This window comes from Oncorhynchus kisutch, linkage group LG11 (genome assembly GCF_002021735.2).
Source record: "Oncorhynchus kisutch isolate 150728-3 linkage group LG11, Okis_V2, whole genome shotgun sequence".
In the NCBI taxonomy this organism is placed as follows: Eukaryota; Metazoa; Chordata; class Actinopteri; order Salmoniformes; family Salmonidae; genus Oncorhynchus; species Oncorhynchus kisutch.
The window spans coordinates 82,132,845-82,147,347 of record NC_034184.2 but is presented as its reverse complement, the minus strand read 5'-3'; positions in this window follow the sequence as shown (position 1 = coordinate 82,147,347).

Genomic DNA, 14,503 nt, shown 5'->3' with positions numbered 1-14,503 from the left:
TTCTCTTCTCATTTCAAAATAATTTAACGAAGAAAAAAATTATTTGAGAGTGTGTTCCTTCACTTTCAGAACATCACATCTGTATCAGGCTATTTAAGGAAGAGCGGGGAGACACCATTCCATGGGGGACCCATTTAGAGTGCATTTATAAATGGTTGATTCAGTTTAATGTTCCCTTCATTATGCTGGGCCGAAACCAGAGGAAGAGAGGAGCTAGAGCTGGAGGAGCCGGACTATTATTTACAGCTTATTAGCCAGATGCAGAGAGGTATTACTTAACACCATGCTGTGAAGCCCTGCCATCTTGACTGTGTCCCAATACCTCACAGGGTAATGCTGTCATCTATAGCACACCCCTCCCTCCCCCTCCCTGCCTCCTCCCTCCCTCCCTGCTTTCTCCCTGCCTTCTCCCTCCCTCCTCCCTCCCTCCTCCCTGCCTCCTCCCTGTCTCCTTCCTTCCCGTCTCCCTCCCTGCCTTCTCACAGACACAGTACCAGAGTCCTAACCATTCCCGAGGGACAGGGAGGAGGGATAATGACCAAGTTTAACTAAGTGTCCTCTGCAGTGGCCCGGAGCAGCTGTTTGGCAAAGCAATGTAATGTCCCCTTCGATACCTCCGGTACATACTAGAGCTGACCACACTAGAACTGACCAATTAGAGCTGACTACTCCCAAGCTGACCAATTAGAGCTGACCAATTAGAGCTGACCAATTAGAGCTGACCACACTAGAACTGACCAATTAGAGCTAATCAATAGAGCTGACAACACTACAGCTGAACAATTAGAGCTGACTACTCCCAAGCTGACCAATTAGAGCTGAGCAATTAGAGCTGACCAACTAGAGCTGACCAATTAGGGCTGACCACACTAGAGTTGACCAACTAGAGCTGATCAATTAGAGCTGACCAACTAGAGCTGACCAATTAAAGCTGACCAATTAGAGCTGACCACATTAGAGCTGACCAATTAGAGCTGACCAACTAGAGCTGACCAATTAGAGCTGATCACACTAGAGCTGACCAACTACAGCTGACCAACTAGAGCTGACCAATTAGAGCTGACCAATTAGAGCTGACCAACTAGAGCTGACGAATTAGAGCTGACCACACTAGAACTGACCAATTAGAGCTAATCAATAGAGCTGACCACACTAGAACTGACCAATTAGAGCTAATCAATAGAGCTGACCACACTACAGCTGAACAATTAGAGCTGACTACTCCCAAGGTGACCAATTAGAGCTGAGCAATTAGAGCTGACCAACTAGAGCTGACCAATTAGGGCTGACCACACTAGAGTTGACCAACTAGAGCTGATCAATTAGAGCTGCCCAACTAGAGCTGACCAATTAAAGCTGACCAATTAGAGCTGACCAACTAGAGCTGACCAAATAGAGCTGACCAATTAGAGCTGACCAATTAGAGCTGACCACATTAGAGCTGACCAATTAGAGCTGACCAACTAGAGCTGACCAATTAGAGCTGATCACACTAGAGCTGACCAACTAGAGCTGACCAATTAGAGCTGACCAATTAGAGCTGACCAATTAGAGCTGACCAATTAGAGCTGACCAACTACAGCTGACCAACTAGAGCTGACCAATTAGAGCTGACCAACTAGAGCTGACCAATTAGAGCTTACCAACTAGCGCTTACCAACTAGCGCTTTCCAACTAGAGCTGACCAATAAGAGCTGACCAATAAGAGCTGACCAATTAGAGCTGACCAATTAGAGCTGACCAACTAGCGCTTACCAACTAGAACTGACCAATAAGAGCTGACCAATTAGAGCTGACTACACTAGAGCTGACCAACTAGAACTGATCACACTAGAGCTGACTACTCCCAAGCTGACCAATTAAAGCTGACCACATTAGAGCTGACCAATTAAAGCTGACCAATTAAAGCTGACCAACTAGAGCTGACCAACTAGAGCTGACCAATTAGAGCTGACCAACTAGAGCTGACCAACTAGCGCTTACCAACTAGCGCTTTCCAACTAGAGCTGACCAATAAGAGCTGACCAATAAGAGCTGACCAATTAGAGCTGACCAATTAGAGCTGACCAACTAGCGCTTACCAACTAGAACTGACCAATAAGAGCTGACCACACTAGAGCTGACCAATTAGAGCTGACTACACTAGAGCTGACCAACTAGAACTGATCACACTAGAGCTGACTACTCCCAAGCTGACCAATTAAAGCTGACCACGTTAGAGCTGACCAATTAAAGCTGACCAATTAGAGCTGACCAATTAAAGCTGACCAACTAGAGCTGACCAATTAGAGCTGACCAATTAGAGCTGACCAATTAGAGCTGGCCAATTAGAGCTGACCAATTAGAGCTGACCAATTAGAGCTGACCAATTAGAGCTGACAGAATGAAGCTGTTGTTGCGATTTTACCTTATTGTGGTCCGGGACCGAACGATGTCATTGTTCTCAGGATGTACAGCAGCCTGAGCCATGGAGTGATGTCACAATGGAGTGAGGTCACATCCCAGTAAATTCCGAGCAAGGAGCAAGGGTAAAGGAAGGTGTTTCAATTACACCGCTGATGATGCTATTCTGATTGTGCTTGGACAACCTCGGACACCATCGTCCGGATCAACACACAGGGAATATCTCACACAGATATGAATGTATTTTATTGGACTGTCAGGCTGATGCAGAGCGGTGGATGAATAAATTAGCCTAGCGGAAAGACAAGGGCAAGACTTACAATACAGTAGTCGGTGTACATACATAGCCGCAGGAAGCACCCCCTGATAAATCACAAATAGTTGTTTTTTTTATACACATTAAAAATGTATTTTAAAAAATCCCCTTACACCAAATGAGTGCCCTAGGCCTTTATTACTCCCATATGAGCAGAGAAAAATACTGGTCAGCAGACTGAGGAGAACCCCCCCCAACAAAACATTTCAACACCCCCATCCCAAATCATCTTCCCGCGGCCATGTGTACACAGCCAACATATTAACATAATATTTACTTGGCTCTCAGAGGAAAGAGAGGCAGTGTGTTGTTGATTGGATGGTGGTGGTGAAGAGTCTGTTTGTCCTGACTGTCTGGGGACCTTGGCTGCACTAGCCTCAGGGCTAACGCCCGTAGTCCCCGAGCTAGGGGTCGGGCCGGGTCACTGCTCAGAGCACGTTACGGAACCGTATGATTCAGAACAGTAACTTCATAGACAAAATTATATTTCCTGTTTGAATAGTTTTGTCTTGTAGAGAGGGACATTTTTGTCTCAGGCTCTGTGTTGTTTAAAACAGAACCGAACTGATAAAAAAATACAGCCAACTTCACTATTGTCTTCAGCACGACTTAACCATGTCCTTATTTAGCAGTAGCTTTGGAAACATTTATGTACAAAAGGGAACAAATCAATAGATGCATGTTTTTAACAAGGGCTACATGAGTGTGTGTGTGTGTGTGTGTGTGTGTGTGTGTGTGTGTGTGTGTGTGTGTGTGTGTGTGTGTGTGTGTGTGTGTGTGTGTGTGTGTGCATGTGTGTGTTTGTTAATATGCTAGTGGTCTGTATAAAACTTGTCAGAGACATGGAGTCCTCCACCAGACAGTCCTCCACCAGACAGTCCTCCTCCGGACAGTCCTCCTCCAGACAGTCCTCCTCCAGACAGTCCTCCACCAGATAGTCCTCCGCCAGACAGTCCTCCACCAGACAGTCCTCCACCAGACAGTCCTCCACCAGACAGTCCTCCTCCAGACAGTCCTCCTCCAGACAGTCCTCCTCCAGGCAGTCCTCCACCAGACAGTCCTCCTCCAGACAGTCCTCCACAAGACAGTCCTCCACCAGACAGTCCTCCACCAGACAGTCCTCCACCAGACAGTCCTCCTCCAGACAGTCCTCCACCAGACAGTCCTCCTCCAGACAGTCCTCCTCCAGACAGTCCTCCTCCAGACAGTCCTCCACCAGACAGTCCTCCTCCAGACAGTCCTCCTCCAGACAGTCCTCCACCAGACAGTCCTCCTCCAGACAGTCCTCCACCAGACAGTCCTCCACCAGACAGTCCTCCTCCAGACAGTCCTCCTCCAGACAGTCCTCCACCAGACAGTCCTCCTCCAGGCAGTCCTCCTCCAGACAGTCCTCCACAAGACAGTCCTCCACCAGACAGTCCTCCACCAGACAGTCCTCCACCAGACAGTCCTCCTCCAGACAGTCCTCCACCAGACAGTCCTCCTCCAGACAGTCCTCCTCCAGACAGTCCTCCTCCAGACAGTCCTCCACCAGACAGTCCTCCTCCAGACAGTCCTCCACCAGACAGTCCTCCTCCAGGCAGTCCTCCTCCAGGCAGTCCTCCTCCAGACAGTCCTCCTCCAGACAGTCCTCCTCCAGACAGTCCTCCACCAGACAGTCCTCCACCAGACAGTCCTCCTCCAGGCAGTCCTCCTCCAGGCAGTCCTCCTCCAGACAGTCCTCCTCCAGACAGCCCTCCTCCAGACAGTCCTCCTCCAGACAGTCCTCCACCAGATAGTCCTCCTCCAGACAGTCCTCCACCAGACAGTCCTCCACCAGACAGTCCTCCACCAGACAGTCCTCCTCCAGACAGTCCTCCTCCAGACAGTCCTCCTCCAGGCAGTCCTCCACCAGACAGTCCTCCACCAGACAGTCCTCCTCCAGACAGTCCTCCACCAGACAGTCCTCCTCCAGACAGTCCTCCTCCAGACAGTCCTCCTCCAGACAGTCCTCCACCAGACAGTCCTCCTCCAGACAGTCCTCCTCCAGACAGTCCTCCACCAGACAGTCCTCCTCCAGACAGTCCTCCACCAGACAGTCCCTCCTCCAGACAGTCCTCCCTCCAGACAGTCCTCCACCAAACAGTCCTCCTCCAGACAGTCCTCCACCAGACAGTCCTCCTCCAGGCAGTCCTCCTCCAGACAGTCCTCCTCCAGACAGTCCTCCTCCAGACAGTCCTCCTCCAGACAGTCTTCCTCCAGACAGTCCTCCACCAGACAGTCCTCCACCAGACAGTCCTCCTCCAGACAGTCCTCCTCCAGACAGTCTTCCTCCAGACAGTCCTCCACCAGACAGTCCTCCTCCAGACAGTCCTCCTCCAGACAGTCTTCCTCCAGACAGTCCTCCACCAGACAGTCCTCCACCAGACAGTCCTCCTCCAGACAGTCCTCCTCCAGACAGTCCTCCTCCAGACAGTCCTCCTCCAGACAGTCCTCCACCAGACAGTCCTCCTCCAGACAGTCCTCCTCCAGACAGTCCTCCTCCAGACAGTCCTCCTCCAGACAGTCCTCCACCAGACAGTCCTCCTCCAGACAGTCCTCCACCAGACAGTCCTCCTCCAGACAGTCCTCCTCCAGACAGTCCTCCTCCAGACAGTCCTCCACCAGACAGTCCTCCTCCAGACAGTCCTCCACCAGACAGTCCTCCTCCAGGCAGTCCTCCTCCAGGCAGTCCTCCTCCAGACAGTCCTCCTCCAGACAGTCCTCCACCAGACAGTCCTCCACCAGACAGTCCTCCTCCAGACAGTCCTCCTCCAGGCAGTCCTCCTCCAGACAGTCCTCCTCCAGACAGTCCTCCACCAGACAGTCCTCCTCCAGACAGTCCTCCTCCAGACAGTCCTCCACCAGACAGTCCTCCTCCAGACAGTCCTCCTCCAGACAGTCCTCCTCCAGACAGTCCTCCAATGACAAATCAGCCACAATCCTACTGTGTTTGTTTTTCTTTTAGTCTGTTTTGATTTCACCGCATAAAACACTGCTTACATAGGCATCCATGTAATCAAGGCCAGAATTGCCCAAGAGTGTCCCATCTGTCCAACCAGATGTATGAAGCGTTGCATTCTGGGTAGAAACATGACGCAAGCCTGGGAGAATTAGAAAACATGCACTCAAATTTAAGATACAGGAGATATCTGTGGGGGGGAAAAAATCTTAAATATATAAATTCAGTCTGGTTCCAATGGCCACAAAACAGCCTTCAACAAACAGTTACGACTCCAACAGATTGTCTGAATAGGTTGTAATGAAAGCGAACTGAAAGGAGGTTACTTCTGGCACATGCCACCATGCCAATTCAAGACATTTCTATAGAAAATAACAGTTAAAATGCAATTCAATTGTTTTGCATACAGCACTTCAAGAAAATCAAATGACTGTTGTTCCTAATCCTTTATTTGCATCAAATCCATCTGAAATTCATCTGAATATGAAATTAACACTTTTTCTTTCTTGATCTAATTTAAAGTTTAACGTAAAAAAAAAATGGAATTTCAAGTGGAGAAGGGTTTGTGGACAATCGATGCATGCAATTAGACTCACAGCGTCTACCAATTAGACTTTGTGCTAATGTAGCAGAATGGATTTTTATAACAGGATGGGAAAGAGCAATACTGTCCGGCTAAACATCTAGCCTGCCTGTCACAGTATGTGGAAATCTAGAACACTGAAACCACCAATAGCATTCCAGGGGCTAAACGTCTAGCCTGCCTGTCACAGTACGAGGAAATCTAGAACACTGAAACCACCAATAGCATTCCAGGGGCTAAACGTCTAGCCTGCCTGTCACAGTACGAGGAAATCTAGAACACTAAAACCACCAATAGCATTCCAGGGGCTAAACGTCTAGCCTGCCTGTCACAGTACGAGGAAATCTAGAACACTAAAACCACCAATAGCATTCCAGGGGCTAAACGTCTAGCCTGCCTGTCACAGTACGAGGAAATCTAGAACACTAAAACCACCAATAGCATTCCAGGGGCTAAACGTCTAGCCTGCCTGTCAGTACGAGGAAATCTAGAACACTAAAACCACCAATAGCATTCCAGGGGCTAAACGTCTAGCCTGCCTGTCACAGTTGTGGAAATCTAGAACACTAAAACCACCAATAGCATTCCAGGGGCTAAACGTCTAGCCTGCCTGTCACAGTACGAGGAAATCTAGAACACTAAAACCACCAATAGCATTCCAGGGGCTAAACGTCTAGCCTGCCTGTCAGTACGAGGAAATCTAGAACACTAAAACCACCAATAGCATTCCAGGAAGGGTTTTGTTTCAGCTTCATCCATCAGTACCAGCAGGAGTTTGATCTGCTAGTATCCCTGTCACCTTATTCTGCTTAAACTGAGACAAATACCACACCAGCTATGATAATGATGGATTCAAGATGTCCTTTTAATCGTCCGCTCTATCACACAACAGCCACACATACAGACAAGCACACAGACACACTCTCCCTCCTTTTCTCTCTCTCTCTCTCTCTCACTGCCTCTCTCTCCCTCCTTTCTCTCTCTCTCTCTCTCTCTCTCTCTCTCTCTCTCTCTCTCTCTCTCTCCCTGCCTCTCTCTCCCTCCTTTTCTCTCTCTCTCTCTCTCTCTCTCTCTCACTGCCTCTCTCTCCCTCCTTTTCTCTCTCTCTCTCTCTCTCTCTCTCTCTCTCTCTCTCTCTCCCTGCCTCTCTCTCCCTCCTTTTCTCTCTCTCTCTCTCTCTCTCTCGCTCTCTCTCTCTCTCCCTCCTTTTCTCTCTCTCTCTCTCTCCCTCCTTTTCTCTCTCTCTCCCTCCCTCCCTCACCCTAGGTGTCATTAACCATATCACTGTTTTCTATCATTCCATTAGGAGTCTGGACGGACTGTTTGAATAGGGTCTCTTCTTTCCAGACAGCGGGTCAACTCCACTCCATACATGACTGACACTTCAGTGTGTCCTCATAGCGTCCTTCCCTAGTCTAGTCTGCATCTGGGAGACAGACAGACAGACAGACAGGAGTGTTTCTGTGGCGTACTGGACAGACAGACAGACAGACGTACTGGTAATACAATAATTTGAAATACATGTAGATATATTTTCATCTTTGCTAAAATGCTTGTAATGCCTAAGAATATTCCAGAAATGCATGGCTAGGACATCTAGTCTACAGGGTGTCCAAAGTGCTTCCTGATTCAGCTTCTTAAATTACTCGTTATATATTGATCAATGAAGATACTTTGGCTGACCATCAAGCCAAAACCTTGGCAGTGATATAATAAAAAATTGCGTTGGTGAGTAAAACAAAACATCTGATTTCACCTCATTTTTGACACACTGTCATAAAGAGCACATGTTCCAACCTCATTAAAAAAAAAACATGTTTTCGCATCTCAAGAGATACAATTTAAATGACTATAGTAAGTGCCTCTCTTCAGTTTAATTTAATAATAATAATAATAATAATCTAGTTGCAGTGAGATCGGGGCACTGGGCTGTTTGTACGATGATATTTTTCTTTATTGGTTTAAAACAAAAACTAAACTGTACATCATAGAACGTCCACAATATGTCACAGTGTAGGTCTAGGTCCATTGCTTCCAAATGGTATTTTACAACTCTACAGTGGATGGTTAGCGGTGTTATTGTGCGTTCTTAATCAAGTGAGAAGTAGGAATTTAACACATCTGGGAAAAATCCCCTTGAACAGGCCTCCGACTGGTACTAGTTAAATCAGCCTTGAATCCCCTTGAACGGCCCTCCAACTGGTACTAGTTAAATCAGCTTTGGATCCCTTTGAACGGCCCTCAAACGGGTACTAGTTAAATCAGCCTTGAATCCCCTTGAACGGCCCTCCAACTGGTACTAGTTAAATCAGCCTTGCATCCCCTTGAACGGCCCTCCAACTGGTACTCGTTAAATCAGCCTTGAATCCCCTTGAACGGCCCTCCAACTGGTACTAGTTAAACCAGCCTTGAATCCCCTTGAACGGCCCTCCAACTGGTACTAGTTAAATCAGCCTTGAATCCCCTTGAACGGCCCTCCAACTGGTACTAGTTAAATCAGCCTTGAATCCCCTTGAACGGCCCTCCAACTGGTACTAGTTAAATCAGCCTTGAATCCCCTTGTGACAGGGGGATGGAAGCTTGTGTGCAACATGGAGGGTCAATTGAATGCAAGCTTCACAAAAAAAATAGTTGAAACGTTTCTAGTCTATGGGGTAATAGGGTTGGCATGTTATGTTTGACCCGCTCAGTTTTCCACCATAAAACACCACAAAATGGCCAGAAAGTGTAGAACCAGCTCACCTGTTTTTACACTATGATTTAATTATTAGATGTTCAAGGTTTCTTTTTTAAAAAAAGGAATAGTTTCACCATATTTAAACAAGAGTACAGTTCACTTAACAGGATTGACCTTTAAAATGAGGGACACGGTTTTCTTTGACCTTAAAATGAATCACTAATCACATAAAATAAATAATAGACATCAGACAGGACTTTTTCAAAGCAGAAAACTAGGGTGGAGAAGTGGAGAAAATGTTGGTTTTAAATGGGTTAAAATCACAGAGAGCACAGATGGACAAGTCTTTATTAAAAATGTATTGAATTTTCCTTGTGATCTATATTAAAGGGCAATTCATTAACAGGCTTTTAAAATGGAATATTTGTTCACAATTTCTACTTAAAATACCAAAACACTTGTTTTGTAGAATGACCGAGCACCTACAGATGAAACTTCATGGAGTCTTAAAGGAGGACTGTAGCACCTACAGATGAAACATCATGGAGTCTTTAAATGAGGACTGTAGCACCTACAGATGAAACATTATGGAGTCTTTAAATGAGGACTGTAGCACCTACAGATGAAACATTATGGAGTCTTTAAATGAGGACTGTAGCACCTACAGATGAAACATTATGGAGTCTTAAAGGAGGACTGTAACACCTACAGATGAAACATTATGGAGTCTTTAAATGAGGACTGTAACACCTACAGATGAAACATTATGGAGTCTTTAAATGAGGACTGTAACACCTACAGATGAAACATTATGGAGTCTTAAAGGAGGACTGTAGCACCTACAGATGAAACATCATGGAGTCTTTAAATGAGGACTGTAGCACCTACAGATGAAACATTATGGAGTCTTTAAATGAGGACTGTAGCACCTACAGATGAAACATTATGGAGTCTTTAAATGAGGACTGTAGCACCTACAGATGAAACATTATGGAGTCTTAAAGGAGGACTGTAACACCTACAGATGAAACATTATGGAGTCTTTAAATGAGGACTGTAACACCTACAGATGAAACATTATGGAGTCTTTAAATGAGGACTGTAACACCTACAGATGAAACATTATGGAGTCTTAAAGGAGGACTGTAACACCTACAAATGAAACATTATGGAGTCTTTAAATGAGGACTGTAACACCTACAGATGAAACATTATGGAGTCTTAAAGGAGGACTGTAACACCTACAGATGAAACATTATGGAGTCTTTAAATGAGGACTGTAACACCTACAGATGAAACATTATGGAGTCTTAAAGGAGGACTGTAACACCTACAGATGAAACATTATGGAGTCTTTAAATGAGGACTGTAACACCTACAGATGAAACATTATGGAGTCTTTAAATGAGGACTGTAACACCTACAGATGAAACATTATGGAGTCTTAAAGGAGGACTGTAGCACCTACAGATGAAACATTATGGAGTCTTAAAGGAGGACTGAGTACGGCCAATTATGGTTTAAGATTCAAATATTTGAGGCATTCCCCTGGCCGTCGAGGGCCCAGCATTGCACACTACTGCCCCCCCCCCCCCCCCCCCCCCCGTCACGCGCATCAGCGATTATTGGACTCACCTGGACTCTATCGCCTCTGTCATTACCTTCCCTATATATGTCTGGTTCCCCTCTCTGTTCCCTGCTTCAGCATTGATTGTCGTATGTCCTTGTTTACCCGTGTGCCGATGCTGTGCCTGTCTTGTTACCTGTTTTTGTTTTCCTGATTAAATGTTGACTCCCCGTACCTGATTCTCATCTCCTGCGTCGGTCCTTACAATATGAAAACAATCCTCCCTACAAGGACCTTTCTATACATCAAATGTAGTCAAAATACAAAATAACATGGTGTTTTTTTTCTAGTTTTGTGAGGAATCACCTCCTGTGGAGTCTGTATTCGAGAGAGAGAGAGAGAGAGAGAGAGAGAGACACAAAGAGAGAGAGAGAGACACACAAAGAGAGAGAGAGAGAGACACAAAGAGAGAGAGAGAGAGAGAGACAAGAGAGAGAGAGAGAGAGAGAGAGAGAGACACACAAAGAGAGAGAGAGAGAGAGAGACACACAAAGAGAGAGAGAGAGAGAGACACACAGAGAGAGAGAGAGACACACAAAGAGAGAGAGAGAGAGAGAGAGACACACAAAGAGAGAGAGAGACACACAAAGAGAGAGAGAGAGACACACACACAGAGAGAGAGAGAGAGAGAGAGACACACAAAGAGAGAGAGAGACACACAAAGAGAGAGAGAGAGAGAGAGACACAAAGAGAGAGAGAGACACAAAGAGAGAGAGAGAGAGACACAAAGAGAGAGAGAGAGAGAGACACACAAAGAGAGAGAGAGAGAGACACAAAGAGAGAGAGAGAGAGAGAGACACAAAGAGAGAGAGAGAGAGAGACAAAGAGAGAGAGAGAGAGACACAAAGAGAGAGAGAGACAAAGAGAGAGAGAGAGAGAGAGACAAAAAGAGAGAGACAAAGAGAGAGAGACAAAGAGAGAGAGACAAAGAGAGAGAGAGAGAGAGACAAAGAGAGAGAGACAAAGAGAGAGAGAGAGAGAGAGACAAAGAGAGAGAGCTGCTGCCCCGTGTCTCAGACTGAAAAGCATTGATTTTATTTTTCACAACCTCAAGGTCAGTGTTGAGGAGCAACCTAAAGTATCACATCTCCACAGAGCTGCTCTCAGTCTGACCTTTTAATTGAGATGATAAATCGTACGTTTTTTAGTTTAACTTATACAACCCCCCCCCCCCCTTAGACTGAATGTGGGTTCATAAATACTTACACTACCGTAGTTATTGAGGGTGTCACGTTCTGACCTTAGTTCCTTTGTTATGTCTTTGTTTTAGTATGGTCAGGGTGTGAGTTGTGGTGGGTAGTCTATGTTCTTTTTTCTATGTTGTGGTTATGTGTTTGGCCTGGTATGGTTCTCAATCAGAGGCAGGTGTCGTTCATTGTCTCTGATTGAGAATCATACTTACTAACTTAGGTCTCCTGTTTTCCCACCATTTTAGTTGTATGATTCTTTTCTGTTTTAGTGTTTTTCGTCACCTTACAGGACTGTTCGTTTGTCGTTTTGTTCAGTGTTCAGTTGTTTTTATTAAAAATATGAACACTTACCACACTGCGCTTTGGTCCTCCTCTCCTTCCACCAACAACAGCCGTTACAGAGAGTGATGAATTTACAGACTATTTCATACAGCAATATGAATGGTTAAATCTTGTACACTGCAGTCTTCCACACAACGGATACTTCATGCAAACTTTACAAGTGTATACGACACATGACATAACCTTATACATTTATACATTATAAAAACATTGTTAGCGAAAGGTTGTCTGGCTATCGTTCATTTAATTCCTTGACCTCAGATGATCTTTGAATAAATAGTTCCATATCTGACTTTCTCATCAGGCCAGGTCAATAAGCCAGATGTCTGCTATCTGTCCAATTATCACCTGTCTGTTAAATGGCCATTACCCTGTGGTGTCCACACATAGCCTGCTGGATGCCTGGTGTCCACACATAGACTGCTGGATGCCTGGTGTCCACACATAGCCTGCTGGATGCCTGGTGTCCACACATAGCCTGCTGGATGCCTGGTGTCCACACATAGACTGCTGGATGCCTGCTGTCCACACATAGCCTGCTGGATGCCTGGTGTCCACACATAGCCTGCTGGATGCCTGGTGTCCACACCTAGCCTGCTGTCCACACATAGCCTGCTGGATGCCTGGTGTCCACACATAGCCTGCTGGATGCCTGGTGTCCACAAATAGACTGCTGGATGCCTAGTGTCCACACATAGCCTGCTGGATGCCTGGTGTCCACACATAGCCTGCTGGATGCCTGGTGTCCACACATAGCCTGCTGGATGCCTGGTGTCCACACATAGCCTGCTGGATGCCTGGTGTCCACACATAGCCTGCTGGATGCCTGGTGTCCACAAATAGACTGCTGGATGCCTGGTGTCCACACCTAGCCTGGTGTCCACACATAGACTGCTGGATGCCTGGTGTCCACACATAGACTGCTGGATGCCTGGTGTCCACACATAGACTGCTGGATGCCTGGTGTCCACACATAGACTGCTGGATGCCTGGTGTCCACACATAGACTGCTGGATGCCTGGTGTCCACAAATAGCCTGCTGGATGCCTGGTGTCCACAAATAGACTGCTGGATGCCTGGTGTCCACAAATAGACTGCTGGATGCCTGGTGTCCACAAATAGCCTGCTGGATGCCTGGTGTCCACAAATAGACTGCTGGACGCCTGGTGTCCACAAATAGACTGCTGGATGCCTGGTGTCCACAAATAGACTGCTGGATGCCTGGTGTCCACAAATAGACGGCTGGATGCCTGGTGTCCACACATAGCCTGCTGGATGCCTGGTGTCCACAAATAGACTGCTGGATGCCTGGTGTCCACAAATAGACTGCTGGATGCCTGGTGTCCACAAATAGACTGCTGGACGCCTGGTGTCCACAAATAGACTGCTGGATGCCTGGTGTCCACAAATAGACTGCTGGATGCCTGGTGTCCACAAATAGACTGCTGGATGCCTGGTGTCCACAAATAGACTGCTGGATGCCTGGTGTCCACAAATAGACTGCTGGATGCCTGGTGTCCACAAATAGCCTGCTGGATGCCTGGTGTCCACAAATAGACTGCTGGATGCCTGGTGTCCACAAATAGACTGCTGGATGCCTGGTGTCCACACCTAGCCTGCTGTCCACACATAGACTGCTGGACGCCTGGTGTCCACAAATAGACTGCTGGATGCCTGGTGTCCACAAATAGACTGCTGGATGCCTGGTGTCCACAAATAGACTGCTGGATGCCTGGTGTCCACAAATAGACTGCTGGATGCCTGGTGTCCACAAATAGACTGCTGGATGCCTGGTGTCCACAAATAGACTGCTGGATGCCTGGTGTCCACAAATAGCCTGCTGGATGCCTGGTGTCCACAAATAGACTGCTGGATGCCTGGTGTCCACAAATAGACTGCTGGATGCCTGGTGTCCACACATAGCCTGCTGGATGCCTGGTGTCCACACATAGACTGCTGGATGCCTGGTGTCCACAAATAGACTGCTGGATGCCTGGTGTCCACAAATAGACTGCTGGATGCCTGGTGTCCACAAATAGACTGCTAGACACCTGGTGTCCACAAATAGACTGCTGGATGCCTGGTGTCCACAAATAGACTGCTGGATGCCTGGTGTCCACAAATAGACTGCTGGATGCCTGGTGTCCACAAATAGACTGCTGGATGCCTGGTGTCCACAAATAGCCTGCTGGATGCCTGGTGTCCACAAATAGACTGCTGGATGCCTGGTGTCCACAAATAGACTGCTGGATGCCTGGTGTCCACAAATAGACTGCTGGATGCCTAGTGTCCACACATAGCCTGCTGGACGCCTAGTGTCCACACATAGCCTGCTGGATGCCTGGTGTCCACAAATAGACTGCTGGATGCCTGGTGTCCACAAAT